This window comes from Ceratotherium simum, chromosome 2 (assembly GCF_057802395.1).
Source record: "Ceratotherium simum simum isolate JZ-2026a chromosome 2, ASM5780239v1, whole genome shotgun sequence".
In the NCBI taxonomy this organism is placed as follows: domain Eukaryota; kingdom Metazoa; phylum Chordata; class Mammalia; order Perissodactyla; family Rhinocerotidae; genus Ceratotherium; species Ceratotherium simum.
In genome coordinates, this window is record NC_141901.1 from 67,748,171 (window position 1) to 67,764,238 (window position 16,068).

At 34.3% G+C, this 16,068-nt stretch overlaps 1 protein-coding gene across 3 annotated transcripts in view; it reads left to right on the plus strand.

Moving 5' to 3' along the window:
* Nucleotides 1–16,068, plus strand: part of DPYD (dihydropyrimidine dehydrogenase) — a 777,563-nt gene that overhangs the window by 576,152 nt on the left and 185,343 nt on the right. The window lies entirely within an intron of this gene.

Genomic DNA, 16,068 nt, shown 5'->3' on the forward strand with positions numbered 1-16,068 from the left:
TCATTGAACACTTGCATTTAAAACAGAAAGAGAAATTCTAATCCCAAAGTCCAGTTCGCTATCTTTGCCCTGTGCACTCTGTTGCTGTGACAACACGAGCTTGGTCTTGCAAAGACAATGCTGTGTGGTTCTTGACTGTTCTGGTATGGGGATTAATCTCCTTGGTGATAGAGACAGTGGTAAATATACATAATATAGCAGTGTCCCACTGTTTAAGAAAAGCATTGCTGAATCAGACCAAAATATGTTTTCGGAAGAGGCTGGAAAGACTCAAATAAAGCACTATCCATGCTGAGGTATTATGTTTTGAGAGCATGAAGTATGTCTATGAGCCATGATTTAAAAAAAAAAAAAAAAAGGATTATATTCTGCTTTTAATTGAATGCCATTCCCATTCCCACAATGTCAGAAAGAAGAAGACTGATGAACACCTGCTCAGGGTCCAGACACAGCTCTCTTTTATCAGGAGCTATCCAACAGGGCCTGTAATATTATTGTAATGCAGAGTAACGTGGACCACTTTAGCATGTGCCGCAGAAAGAGAGTCGAGAGACTCCAGAGTTGGGCTGTAACGTGCACTATATTTTCTGTCAGCCCATTTCAATTTTTCCAGCCTGCCATGTTGACAGCAAGAGAATAAAGGAGGTCACAGGGGGTGCTGAACATTAAAAATTAATAAAAGAACTATTGCAGTAGTATTTTATATAAGTAACACCATTCACGTTTTCTCATTTAAGCTGCAATTTCTGAATATTCTCTCCTACTATAACTCAGTCTAATAAAACTACAAAAATACAGCATTAGGAAAAGTCTTTTGTGTCTCAGTCTTTAAGCATATACACACTGGAAATTATAGCAGTACCTGAAAACAAGTTCAGCTATACCTCAGGGCCTGTTAATATTTCCATAAAACTCTATTTCTAAGATTTATAAATTCATGTATAAATATTCACTTGGGCTATAAGCTCAGCTAAGCCTGGGTGGAACTTTCATTTTAAACAAGAAAAAGTCCCTAACATTTTTAAGGGCTTGTACCTCATTTCTAATAGGTTCTATATTAAGTCCCTTCACATTAAACATTCTGTTTTGAAAATAGCCTCTCTCCATATTGACAAAATTAATAGAGTTTTTCTTCTTTAGAGCAATGTTTGCTTTTATTTAAAGGTAATAGGATCTGAAAAGCAGTTTAAACAGGCAATGATAATATATTTTAGGACAGAAGCAAGTTCTATATCAAAGTACTTTCAGAATGAGTTATAGCAAAACCTAGCCTAGCAAAATTGTGTTAAATAATAATGGTTTCAAATTATAGGGGTGATGAAAATATCAAAATAGCTAAATACCATTCCTAGTTTTATCAAATATGGCTGTCAGGACTTCAAATGCTGCTCCAATATAGAATATCACACAAAATATGCCAGATATTTTTATAAGATTTAAAAAAAATTTTACCACAGCACAGTGCTAATACTTTCCCAAGTGTTTGCTCAGAGCACTGGAATGTCTACTTTTAGAAGAGCTGCTTGAATCACAGATTTTTTTTTTAACTGAAAGCTAAATAGAGTTCAATTTTGGATAGCCACCTGAAATACAACACGTACTCTCCATTGCCAAAGAAAGACATTTTTGCCTTTCAGTATTCTCTAGCTCTTATTCAGTCTTTATTATTTTTTTGTCAGAATAAGATTTTTGCTATTTGAAAAGAAGGTTTTGTTTTGTTTAAATGGGGAAATATGAGATACTTGGGTTAGTGCATGTACTGTAGAAAAATGGTAACATTTCTTTAATGTCCTTCTTTTAAAACGAATTAGCTAATAAGGGGCAATGACTAGCACTGGGAAGACAGAACCTCAGGTAAGGAATGTCAGTTGAATTATTTCAAATGTGATTAGTCTGGATCTAGAGTACTCTAAAGCAATGTTTTTTAAACTTTGGTTCCCAACTCATGTGTACTATGGAGTCAAGTTTAATGAACTGTAATCAACGTTTTTAAAAAATTAAAAGAATAGAAAACATGTCAGAATATTTTGCACACAGTTGGGGTAAACATTGTTTGGTCAAACATCTTTTTTCAGTTATACACGTAATACATTCAGTTATACACGTAGTATGCACATGTATGTATATTTCTGTACTGGGTCATGATGTAAAATGCATTTTTTATTGTGGTTAACTTCGAAAAAGTCTGAAAGCTACTGTTTTAGAGGGCGGTCCCTTCATTAAATAAAATAAATCATTAAGCCTATAGAAGTCATTAAAAAAAGTAACTTCTACTTGTTGTAGTTTAAAATTTATATCAAGAGGGAGAGTTAGGATCCATTCCAAGGTCTCATCCTTAGCTTTGTTATTTTAGAAACTGCGTTTTTCCAACTCACTTGTGATTAGAATGGGGGTGGGGGGCGTGGCAAAATGTACGAACCAAATTCATGATAGAATGATTTATAAATCTGAATTTCAATTATGGGGGAAAACCTGGCAAGATTCATGCTCACAGTATGAGTCCATTAAAGGTTGAATTATAGAATTAAAGGTGATTTCATAGTGAGAACAGTATCAAAAGAAAGCTTGTTCAGTATTCATAAGAAATATTTTCATGAAACTAAGATGGCTAATTAAGCTCTCAAGTACTTCTTTCTAAATCATTGACTCTAAAGAATCAATGTTCTCTACCTTTCTTTGGACAGTAGAGACTTGACACCATAAGTTGTTACACCTAACTTTCATTTTTCTAGAATCCATTCAGAAGACTTTTGTTAACGTCAAACAGGGGTTAATTCATGTATCACCACACAGTTGAGTAGGTTATTGTCGTTTTTGAGTGGGGGGAATTCGTTGGCTTTATTTATTTGATTGGAAAAAGTACTAATCTCATCAGTAACATTTATAAACTCTGTCGTCTAGTGATTACTCATGATTTTTCCTAGTTTTAGTTTATTTTTTTCTTGTTTTAGTTTCAAATTTTGACCTTTTTCTTGACCTTGGCCTCAAATAATGAGGGCATCTTAAGATAGCCCCTAACTCAGTGATTACTATCACCTATGTAAATGGTGTTATCCAGCTGTGATGTGACATTTTCAAATGAAGTCCTCCCTGTGGATAAGATTCTTTTCGAGATGGTTAAGAATGAGTCCTGCATGGTATAACTAAAGATATGTCTTTCTTGCAACTGCCTTCACGAGGACAACCTTTATTCATTTATAGCTGCATCAGTAGAAAAGTAATCAAGCATCTTTCAATGGGGTAAACTCATTTGAAGAAGTTTTTATTGTTGTTGTTTATTGCGTTTTAAATGCTTCTTTTTGTTAGTGGGAGATGGGCATATTCCTTAGGTTTATTATATTATTCCATTGTCTTGTACCTATTTTGTTTGTTATACATATAAACACACACACCACACATAGGGAAAAGTTCTGACATTTCTCTGCAGAAGGTACTTTGAAATGACTACAGATATTTTAGGCTCCATATAATGTACTCCCACAAGCTTGAAAAATTAACTCATTGTTTTAAATTATTTTATTAGCCAAATTTGTTTTATTTTACCATAAAAAGGAAATTCTTATTCTCAATTGAGAATTTTTTTTTCAGTTATTTTATTTTTTTATTTTTATTTTTATTTATTTATTTATTTTTTAATTTTTTGTTTATTGCAGTAACATTGGTTTATAACATTGTAAAAATTTCAGGTGCACATCATTGTACTTCTATTTCTGCATAGATTACATCATGTTCACCACCAAAATACTAATTACAACCCATCACCACACACATGTACCGAATTATCCCTTTCACCCTCCTCCCTCCCCCCTTCCCCTCTGGTAACCACAATCCAATCTCTGTTCCTATGTGTTTGTTTATTGTTGTTATTATCTACTACTTAATGAAGGAAATCATGCGGATACTGCATGATTTCAATTGCGAATTTTGGATGCTCATTTGATATTATTCATTCTGTATCAACTTATTTAAAACAATAGAAAACATTTTATTCAATATTAATCCTTATAAACTCTATTAAAGATTACCTTCAAGATTTGATCTCTGTTTCAGGAACCCAAATTTACTAATCACATATAGGATATTACAGAAGGTTTAAGAAATGATTGCATATTTCTCAACAAATGAAAATGGCATATTCCATAAACGCCCTTACATTCTACAAATAAATAATGAATGATTTGAAATCTAGCTACGTGGGCTATTGGACACTGACTGTAACTGAGCTCTTACAGTTACAAGCCTCCTAAAGGTGGTTTCATTGTAAAATCAACATGAGAAATACCAATAAAAGCAGGTACAAGTTTGAAATTTTGCTAGTAATTTGTAACTCTGTGCCTATGTAGGGCTGGAAGTTCAAAGCGTACAGTTTAGAAAACTTGAGTGAATCAACATAGTAGCTTAAAAAAGGATCTTAAGCATTGACTACACACTGCATATTTTATGTTTGTTTTTAAAACAATTACTTAGGCATGAATTGTAGGGACCATGCAGTGACTCATGCACTCAGCTACTGCACACTACATAAAAACAAATCCAATGTAACCCGCTCCAATCATAACCTTAAACCTATTTTGATGTATTTTTATTAGGAACTATTTGTGTAAAGTGAGGAAGATGACAAAACGTCTAACAGATTGGAAACTCAGAAGTTTCAGTTACATTTTGCTTTGAATAACTATTTTCACATGCAAGCAACTAAAGATTTTGGCATGATTGCCTTAACTTCTTACACTATACATTACAATTATATCATAAAATACAATATTGGTATTTTTTAATAGGAAGTAGTTCTTAATGGGCTGGATTTTTTTATGTGTCAATCACATGATTATTGATGCATAAAATCCTTTTATAAAAACACACCTACTATCTGTCATAAAATTTCAGCTATCTATTGTACCTATCTTTATCAATAAGAGCTTAAATTTTAATACTGAGATGTCTAAAATAACCTGATAGATAAAGATAATATTTAAATGAATAAAAAAGCAGTGATAAATCATGCCAAAAAGAATAATTAAAAGGAGAGCCTTCCACTTTATATTCACTCATCTCTTTTCTCTTTTGTATGTACCAAAATAATGCAAAAAATCCAGCCTATTATTCACATATGTAAAAACATTCTTAGACTATCCAAAGTTTAACTGATCAAACTATTAAAGACCTTGTTATATAAATATATGTAGTATATTTGCAGGAACAGTCAAAAGTAGGCATTTCAAATAAAGATGCTGAATTAGAATTTTCATTATAAACTATCAGTTTGGTTGAGAGAAGCTCACCATTAGAACTATTCTCATTTAAATCATGCTCATTTGAATATATTCATGTACAGATTGACAAAGAATCCCTTTTTGCGTTATATTGCCTTTCCTGGAGCCTGAGTTTCTCACTGTTTGGCCGTCGTTGGTCTGTGCAGGAGATCAGAGCCCTAATAATAGATTTTTGACAGTGAGCTCGCCTGCTACCTGCCCTACACAAATCCTACTGTTCATGTTTGCTTCATGGCAACAAAGCAGACAGAAGGAAAATGCCAAGTGCTGAGTTTGAGGTACAGCCTTGCCTTGGCTTGACATTTCAGCAGAATAGCAGTTTATGAGATGCATAATTTTTCATCTGGGACTCAGCTGCCATATTCATAGATGCTTACAGCTCATCGACGGACTGGAGCAAGGGCAAAGGTTTAAAGCGTAGATCAAGGTCTACACCCTTTCCTTAGGTATTTAAAAATAACTCGTGTCCCGCAGATAAATGATAAAATCAAATAGTATTTAAGAGCCAACAAATTGATGGATATCTGGATATTATGTATTTTTTCTTTGTTCAAAATTAGGAAAATAAATTGTCTGTACCAGCTCCTAAGAAAATATTTGATAGACTTTATAAACCAAAGGACTCTGACAAGCATATTAAGAAAACTTACCCTTGTAGTAGTGCTAATGAATTATTAAATTTCTTTCCTCTGTGTGTGTTTTTTTCCCATAAAGAATGATTTCAAGCTTGAAATTAATCAAAAAATGTTCTATTATGAAAGTAAAACTAGGGAGTATTGTGTCACTGTTTGAGCTTGAATTTAAATATTCACAGATTCATGCATATCTACTGTACTAAAAAATCAGTGTAGGTACACGTCAGTGACTGTTTAATTTAGAACTACACATCTCTGTAAGCTTCAGAAACAGTTCACCATGTCAGAGTCTCATACAGGACGATGGTACAGTACATTGGATTAATTAAAGAAGGCTTGCAGAGAACTGAGTTCTCAGTATGTCAAGATTTCAGTTTTATGTTAAATATTTTCTAAAGGCCAGATCCTTAAATCTCAGGGGCTGTACCAAGCAGTGAGCTATGAATTTAACCATAGGCTAACTGCTAATGATAAGGAAAAGAGTCCTAGTTGAGGCAGCTGTAATACAGCCATTGGATTAGGCTATCAATCACTTGGCTCCCTAAGGGAAAGAGGAAGAAGACCAAACAGTGAAAAGGGAAATTAGGAAAGGAGGGCATGACTAGAATGAGATTCCTCACCATCTTTATCCATTCGTCAGCTTAAATCCCTGAGCATCAGACCAAACTCTCCAGCATTACTTTTACTATAAAGCCAACACATTTATTCCTAACATCTGGAGAACTATCAGAATGTCATTGGTTCTCAGTAGTTGAAGATCTTGAAACATGCTAGAAGCAAATGCCTGATTACATAATAAAAATTAGATTAACCCTTAATTTTTGGACTTAAGATTTATATGTATGATTCTTTTATGTCTGTGGATTCATGTATGTTGGTAAGGGAAATATTCTTATTTAACTTCTAAACTGTAGTCAATTTTTACTTATCGAAGTCCTATTGGTGAGGTGAGATTCCAGTAGATCAGTGGTTCTCAAACTTACACATGCACCAGAACCTGGAGGACTTGTTAGAATACAGATTGCTGGACCTCTCCTCCAGAGTTTCTGATACATAAGTCTGGGAGGGCCTGAGAATCTGCATTAAACAGTAGATAAAGAATGGTTAGTGTCATTAAGCTTTTGGTTAGAATATCTTTTTTCCAAAATAATGTCAAAGGCTTTAATCAATGTTAAAATAGAGAATCATGGTATTCCATTAATAAATGCAGAATCTCTGGCCATAGCTAAGTATCCAAAACAAATTGTAGTAAATAGGATCAGAATTCATTCTTAGGAAAAGTAGTAGAACATAGTATTTGAGGTCTCAGAATAGAAAGAATATGTCACTCCATTTAAGATTAAATGTTGACTGCAAACCATTGTTTATGCAAACAGAGTCCATTCTAAGTGACACTAAAGATAATTTATGGATATTAGTAGTCCTTTGAAAAGGAAACAGGTGTCAGAGGCAGACAAGGGTAAAATTAAGCTCACAATTGTCAAATATTATGTTTTTCATTTTGACTCTGTGTACATACTAACTATTAAATAATAACAGTTCTCTCCCAGAACAAGCACTTAGATATCAATGAACCTGGCTATTTTCTTAGACTTTAAAATGTAGAAGACAACAGTATTGGTAGCCTCCTGCTTTTCTCTCTTCGTTTACTTTTTTCCTGTCATCCCCAAACAGTGGTATCCTTTTATCAACAGAAGGGAGAAAGAAGATAACCAATGTTGTGGGAATAAGCTGTTTCAATGCACAGTGTCCCTGCCATAGTTACATTGTGCACCTAGAACCTTCCAAAGTCATGTTTATAGCCTGTTGGAGATACTGTTTGCCCACCATGGAAGCTGCCTGCAGCCTTCCTGGATGGAGGAGTACCCTGGTATGCAGCCCCAACAATTTAGCACCATGTGAATCTCTGATAGCAAACTACACCCTAAATTCCAAGAGATCCTTAAATGTGGGGCAAAGTGAACCCTTAAGAGACCCTTGCAGTATCTGATACTCAAAGATGCAAACTGCCAAGATGATACAGGAGTGATGATACACGAAGACTTAGGATTGAAATAGAGGAGGCAAAGTCCAGCTTAACTTCACTTACTATGCTTTTTGAGAGTCCAGCCTTTGATTCAATGTGTGTAATGATTTTACACACATAATTTCAGTGTTCTTCAAATTTTTATGCTCACAAATACCCTACATTAAAAAGTTATAAACTACGTACCCCTCACCCATTTTAAGTCAACCTTGCAAATGTTAGCCACAAGTTTAAGTGATAGCAAGAGACATAATCTCCCACATTCTGCAAATATTAATTCTTAAAATGAAAGTGCTACTACACTCTTGTAAATAAACCTAATAGAGTCTAAATAGCACAATGATTGTATATTCATTATCACTCATTTAAAAATACGTAAACAAACTTGCAATAGTACTTGGAGGTTTTACATCATTTTTTTTTCCCTTGAACTAGTGTTTCCAATCAACTTTCTCCCCAGATTTTATCCAGTTTTCATATATTTTTAAGCTTGAACATCTTTAATAGATCATCCTATGGAATTTCTCTTTAACAAAATATGTCTTTAAGTGAACATTTACATTTTTTAAATTTCTGGGTTAAGGCTTTAAATGATAAAGTTTTTCTTCTTGTATTGTTAGAATTTATAACATCATAATAATGTAAATATATTATAAATAGTGATAATTATTCAACATAAAAAATTTTATTGGAAATGCATTTCTTAATGAGAAAAATATGGCTTTTTTAAACAATTTGATCATATATCCATTGATGCATATTATTCCTAAAAATGTTAGGGTTCAGCATCCTTCTATTCTACTTTCATTTTTCAGATGTGAATGCTAAAAATCCTTGTTTATCTAAATAATTAAAGGAGACTGGAAGGAGTTTTACTGTAGTCATTTCACTCAAATTTTTGAATACTTTCCATGTTATAAGCTAAAAATTACTTAGTGATCTTCACCAAAAACAATTAGGCAATTTGATGAGTTTCTCTTTCAATTTCGTTAAAGCAATAACTTGGAAGTCACTTGATTTGCAAAAATATTTGTTACCCAATCATAAGTCACTTCCTTAAAACCAACAACAATATTTTGAATTATCATTTTGTTTGGTACCTCAGAATTTTTACACTGTAGGACAATAAGTCATTGTAATATTTGAGATCACTGAGAAGTATGCTTTTTTTCTAAGGTGGAAATGACTGTTGATACACAGAATTTGGGAACAGAAGAACCAGCATGATGTTTTGACTGCACTCTTTCTCAGGCATATAAAATTTAAGAAATAATACAGATAGAAACTGGGGGGTCTAGTAAATGATTCTCTTAAAATCAGTTTACCCATGGGGTGCATACTTATGTCTGAAGTGCAACACTGGGTGTACATACATCTGTAAGAAGACCACTAGCTTATTTCATTTGATCTTCATACAACTTTATGACACCTAAGCAGTATCTTATTTTTCCCTTTTATATAAACTCAACTGTGTCTCTTAAAATAGCACCAGCAATTTTAAGAAAATTTTCAAGCATGGGTTAATAAATCTCAATATATAAGTTAATATGTGCTAATGGTAGTATTTCAGAATTTATATTGCCAGAATTTTGTGTTACTGGCAAAATTGGTCAGCAATTTTGCATTGCTCAGCAGACTATTCAAGCAATGGGTAGCAGCTATGTGGAAATATCAAGACCTTTGAATAATATGATATTTACGTGCCCAGCTCTGTATTGAACACTTTATATGCATTCTTATTTAAATAACCCTCTAGGGCTGGCCCTGTGGTGTAGCAGTTAAGTGAGAGCGCTCTGCTGCTGGCCGCCCGGTTTCGGATCCTGGGCGTGCACCGATGCGCCACTTGTCAGGCCATGCTGTGGCGGCATCCCAAATAAAGTGGAGGAAGATGGGCACAGTTGTTAGCCCAGGGCTGATCTTCCTCATAAAAAATAAATAAATAAATAACTCTCTAAGGTGGATAGCATCGGGTCCATTTTATGGACTTAGAAACTCAAACTGCAGATGGTTAAGCAATTTGCCAAAGTTTACATAGACAGAATGTATCATAGTCTGAATTCAAACTCAAATCCATCTCCAAAGATGAACTGCTAGCATTTGTTATCAATGTCTTCATCCGATATCTGCCATGGTAAATCTCTGTCTAAATATAGTATACTCATTAAATTCTAATAGGCTACAAATGTCACTTACTAATCTAAAATTTATTCTATCTGGATTTGAAAATCTATGAGTGTACTCATCTCTGACCATTGTGAAAATCATGTCCCTTATTATCTATATCAATCTGTCTCCATATTGGAAAATTGAGTCAAATAGGTGAATTACGGAAAAATTCTTGAATTCATTCCAAAGAACAAAAAAAAATGACAGGAAGCATTCAGGCATTTTTCTTTAAGTGTAAGCATGCAGCATTCACTTGAAATGAAGCTATCTTCAATATAGCAATAAATAACCTTATTTCTTACTGACTTAGATAAACTGTCTGAGGGCTTGGTCCAACTGTGATGCCGCGAACCAACTTTTGATGTCCTTCTTAATTTCTTCTTTGTAATCTTCAGTCAGTTACAAATGACTGTGTGTTCCTGCAACTGTCTAACCTTCTTTTAGGACAGATCCATCTTTTTCCCCAGTAGCAGTATCATCTCCTTTATAATTTCAACTGAGCTTGCAAAAAGCACTACTAAGTAATTCAGAGATGCTACTTTTTCATTAGGTGGAGAGAAAGAGAAGGACATTTTGAAGGTGGTGAGGTGAAGAAGAAATTGGGCCAAAAAACCTATGCTAAGCCCTTTCTGAAAGGAAAAAAGTAAACTACACCATTTCTCACTTTCCCTGGTTTAAAACAAAAGATAAAATATAAATAAAATAAGAGGGTGAAACCCTCTTAGAATACATCTGGTATGATACGGTATGAGAAATTTTAATCAGTAAGAATTAATTTGAAAAGAGGTATATAGGTCAGAAGCCAAGGGTCCAAGGAATGTTCCTAAATTGCTCTCAGTTCATTTGGCACATCTGGTTAGTGAGTGACCTGTTTGGATTATAAAGCGGGAGCCATGGCTATTTCTTCATCACCTCCTCCAAAGCCTAGAAAGTTATAGGCACATTATAGACATGCAAGGAACACCATTTGATTCTTAACATTCAGCTGTGTACAATTCAGAAGGTTTTGGAGATCAGACTGCCTCTTAATCTCTTCCATCAGTCTTGATTTGCTGGTGAGTTTACGGTAACTGAATAAGAAATTGTAACTATTAGAATATGGCCATCTTACTGTGCACCAGATGCTAAGAGCTTTTCCCATATTATGTCACTTAATCATTATAACAACCTGGTTAGATGGTCACAATTAGTGACTTGTTTTACAGAAACAGAAATTGAGGCACAGAGAAATCAAGTAAATCCTGTAATGCCACACAGCTGGTATCTAGATATATTGGGATTCATGTTGTCTGACTCTTAATACTATACACTTAACCACTGTGTTACAGCCGCTTCCCCACTCCTGCTCATTCTGTATTAATCGCTCTATTATGCTTTTATAATGTACTTAGCATATTGTAGGATGAAAAGATAGACACACTTTTATATTTCTTTAACAAAAAAAATTTAGGCTAAAAATAATCTGTAAATATAGCACTAATATTAATCACTGTTTAAAAAAATTCACAGTAATGACAGGTCACAATTATACTGTAAGTGGTCTAGTAAACCTCTCAGTATTTCTATTAACCTCTGTGCTTCATGCACTTCTCATATTAATATACTGAGAAATAACACAAAGAAACATATGTACTTTTCAAGGCAGATGCCAAAGGTTTAATGGTTCAAATTATTTCTGTGCTAGATTTTTATTCACTAGTTCTAAACGTTGTTCTTTTATTTTAGTTTAGTCCGATATTAAAATGGAATTATAAATTTCTCTATTAAATAGTATAAAATAAAAACATATTAAAAATGAATTGGGCTAGCAATGATAGTTTGAGTAGTTGAAATATCTTTTTGCTTTAGCCTTCTAGCTCCCTAAATCTCTGTTTTAATAGCAAGTTTATACTAGATGAGGGTATGGTAACTTTTTTGTAGAAATAGTACATGTATGTATCTGCATGTTTGTTCCTTGTAAATTATTCTAAATCATTCCCAAAAGACTTTTCATTACTTTCACCATTTTTACATGTTTATAATATAGCAGGGATCACTAACGTCTTTAATGTAATCATAGTCACCTAGAGAACTTGTTAAATATGCTAATTCCTGGGCCCAGAGAGCATCTAATTTAGTAGATCTGAGGTGAGGCCAAGAATATATACTTTTTTCAACAGGAATCCCAGATGATTCTATACTTGTGATTTTCAGTCCCCATTTTGAGGGGGGGAAGAAACTTAATATGGGGAGTGCCACCATTACAAGGTATAATACTTTTGTTTCACAAAAATTTGAGATGTTTGTTTTAGGGAGAATGAAATGAACCAATATATCTTTGATAAGTTAAATTTAATCAATGATCATTCTATTAAGAATTGAGATTTTTAATCAGTAGTCCCTCAGATGGACTCTCCAAAATTCTCACTAAAATATACGAAGACATAAAGAGTGACAAAAATTCGAAGGAATGATCAAAAGTTGACTTGACTTTTAGCCACTTGTCATAATTGTCAAGCAATTTTCACTAACTTTCTGTTTGGTGAGCTTTACTTATGTGTGTTACATTTGGGGTGATGGGGCATATCACAAGAAGCCCTTCTTTGCCACTCCTAATTCCTAACCAGGTATTTCTGAGCATGTGTATATGATTGGATGTATCAAAAGAGCTGTTATTATAAAATTATTTTCAGTAAGTGGTCCAGTTTTGTTTTGTTTTTTTCTAAACCAGGAGTAGATTAAAACAGAAGCAAGAAGCACTTAGTACTTTTTTACCTACTTTAAGGCAAGCACAGTTGCTGTTGTTCCAGTACCACAGGATAGACTCCAAAATGAATGAAGACTTTATTTCTCTCTCTGTGAAGAGTATCAAGGAGTAGCTGGAGGCAATGCCTGATGCTTAAGAGCTCTAATCCTCATGGCTAAGATCTTCAAGTAGAATTAGATACTCCAAGATTCGAAGTGTCCGTTCACTGGGAATTATGTCTTTTTATATATATGCCATCTATACAGAATGTCAGAGATCAAGACAAGGAGAAAAAGATAGAACTTTCCCACTTTAGCCTCATGGAGTCCCATGGTCTGCTAGATTCTGCCCCTTTGGCTTTGAACTGTGAACATCAATGTTATGTCTACCTTTAGTCTTGAAGAGGGGATTTGCCCAACCAAGTAGTCGGAAAAAGCAGGGGCAATTCACACTGGACTGAGATGAGAAGATTTTACAGGACAGATAGGGAAATAGTTAAGAAAAGAAAAAATAGTCAAGAAGTAAAAATACAGTAGCACAAATAAAATCTGCATTGCTGTTATGACAGAGCAAAATTGAACTGTGAAAACTTGAATCGGTGTTGCAAAGGATAGCCTTAGGAATCTCTCCAAAAATGTAGAGAAATAGGACAGAGAAATCAAAATCATGAGAGAGAAGGTGATGAACATACAGACAACCCAAAAAGGAATTCATGATGAAGGTAGCAGGATGGGAGTGGGGCAGCAGATAATTAAAGATAAAATAGTAATACCTATCATTTACTGAGTACTTGCCATGTACCAGTCACTGTTCTAAGCTCACTTCCTATATTTTAGTTCCTTTAATAGGCACTTTTCATATGTTAATTCATACTGCAAGGCATACATTTAAAAAAAAATTTTAACTTTCCTGAATTAAAAAAAAAATTAGCTATAAAGAATTCACTTATTACCAGAAAAAATTAGTAAAGAGACTTTTACCTAGCAAATTCTTCAAAATATTTTGAATTGCTAGAATAGATAGGTAAAATTAGGCTAGCCACAGATACCGTCTCAACAACACTAAATGCCAGAAGAAAACGGAATGGTATATATTTTTAGAAGAAAGAGTAATTACACATCCAAGTTGATATTCATGTGTCAATTCAGGAGGAAAATTCTCAAATATACAAGGGCTCAGAAAATATAACATATCGGGCCGGCCCCGTGGCTTAGTGGTTGAGTGAGCGCGCTCCGCTGCTGGCGACCCGGGTTCGGATCCCGGGCTCGCACTTCTCCGGCCATGCTGAGGCCGCGTCCCACGTACAGCAACTGGAAGGATGTGCAGCTATGACACACAACTATCTACTGGGGCTTTGGGGGGAAAAATAAATAAATAAAAAATCTAAAAAAAAAAAAAAAAGAAAATATAACATATCATTCTTTAAAAATATTATTGAAGATATATGTACTAAATAACTGAGTGATAAATTGGTTTTCAAACTATGGTTTCTGGACCAGCAGTGAGCATCACCTGGGAACTTATTAGAAGCACAAATTTTTCAGGGCCAACCCCAGACTTACTAAATCAGAAACTCTGGAGTGTGGGCCTAGCAGTCTGTTTTAACAAGGCCTCCAGCTGATTCTAACGCACACTGAAGTGTGAGAAAAATTGAATTAAATTAATGAATTCAAGAATTACAAAGGTATTGCATAAATGTTAAGCTTCTAAAAAATCAACCATATATTTAGGCCTAAATAGTTATTAGAAATTGAGTTTTAAAATCGAGTGCCTGTGTCAAAATTAATCCTGAAAGACAAGCCACAAATATTAACAAAATTTTAAGAGGAAATAACTTAGATCTAAATCCCATATTATTTTAACAAAGAACCATTTATGAAAAGTAGCAAATGTAGGTGGGTGGGGATTCAGGTGTGCAAAATTTCTTATCCTAAATAGATTTTAAGTTTCATTGATTTTTTTATTGCATTTATTTATTTAATTAATTAATTAATTAATTTTTTTGTGAGGAAGATCAGCTCTGAGCTAACATCCATGCCAATCATACTCTTTTTGCTGAGAAAGACTAGCCCTGGGCTAACATCCGTGCCCATGTGCCTCCACTTTATTTTTTTTTTTTTTTTTTTATTTATTTTTTTTTTGTGAGGAAGATCAGCACTGCACTAACATCTGCCAATCCTCCCCGCTCCCTTTTTTTTTTTGCTGAAGAAGACTGGCCCTGGGCTAACATCCGTTTCCATCCTCCTCCACTCTACATGAGACGCCACCACAGCACGGCCCGCCAAGTGGTGTGTCGGTGCGCACCCGGGATCCAAACCAGCGAATCCCAGGCCACCACAGCGGAACACGCGCACTTAACTGCTTGTGCCACCGGACCGGCCCCTTCCTCCACTTTATATAGGATGCCGCCACAGCATGGCCTGACAAGTGGTGCATCGGTACGTGCCCGGGATCCAAACCCAGGCCGCCAGCAGTGGAGCACACGCACTTAACCGCTAGGCCACGATCCCGGCCCCTTAAGTTTTATTCTTGACTTAAATAATTTAAAAAAATATAGGTTGAAACAGACTTTTGAAAAGTTTAAGGATAACTATTATTTGAAGTAGTGAAATTAAAAAAGGACATATACTATATACTTATTTATACTTCTCTGATAATCTTTGAGTGTCTCAGGATCTATAGTTATTATCTTCTTTCAATCCTGATATTGGTAATTTATGTGTTCTCTTTTTTTTTTCTTGATCAATCTAGTTAGAAGTTATTAATTTTATTGATCTTTTCAAAGACCCAGCTTTTGGCTTTATTGATTTTCTCTAGCTTCTGTTCATTTTCTCTTTTCATTTTTTACCTCTATTGTTTCCTTCCTTCTACTTGTTTGGATTTAATTTTCTCCTCTTTTTCTAGATTCTTAGAATAGAAAGTGGACGTACAGATAATTGACTTTAGACCTTTTTTCATTTTTAATATAAACATATAAAGCTATAAATTTCCCTCCAAGCATTACTTTAGGAACATCCCACAAGTCATTTATGTATTTATTATGTTTATGGTTAGCTTCTACTCAGTAAAGTGTAAACTCTCTAGGAGCAGAGATATTCTGCTGTTTTACTCACTGGTGTGTCTCCTCTTGCTAGAACAGTGGCTGGCACATATATTAGGTACGAATAAACATTGTTGAATGACTGAATCTTCAAAATTGGGGCCTGACATAAAGAATGGTGGTCTTTTAATATAATTAGAAAA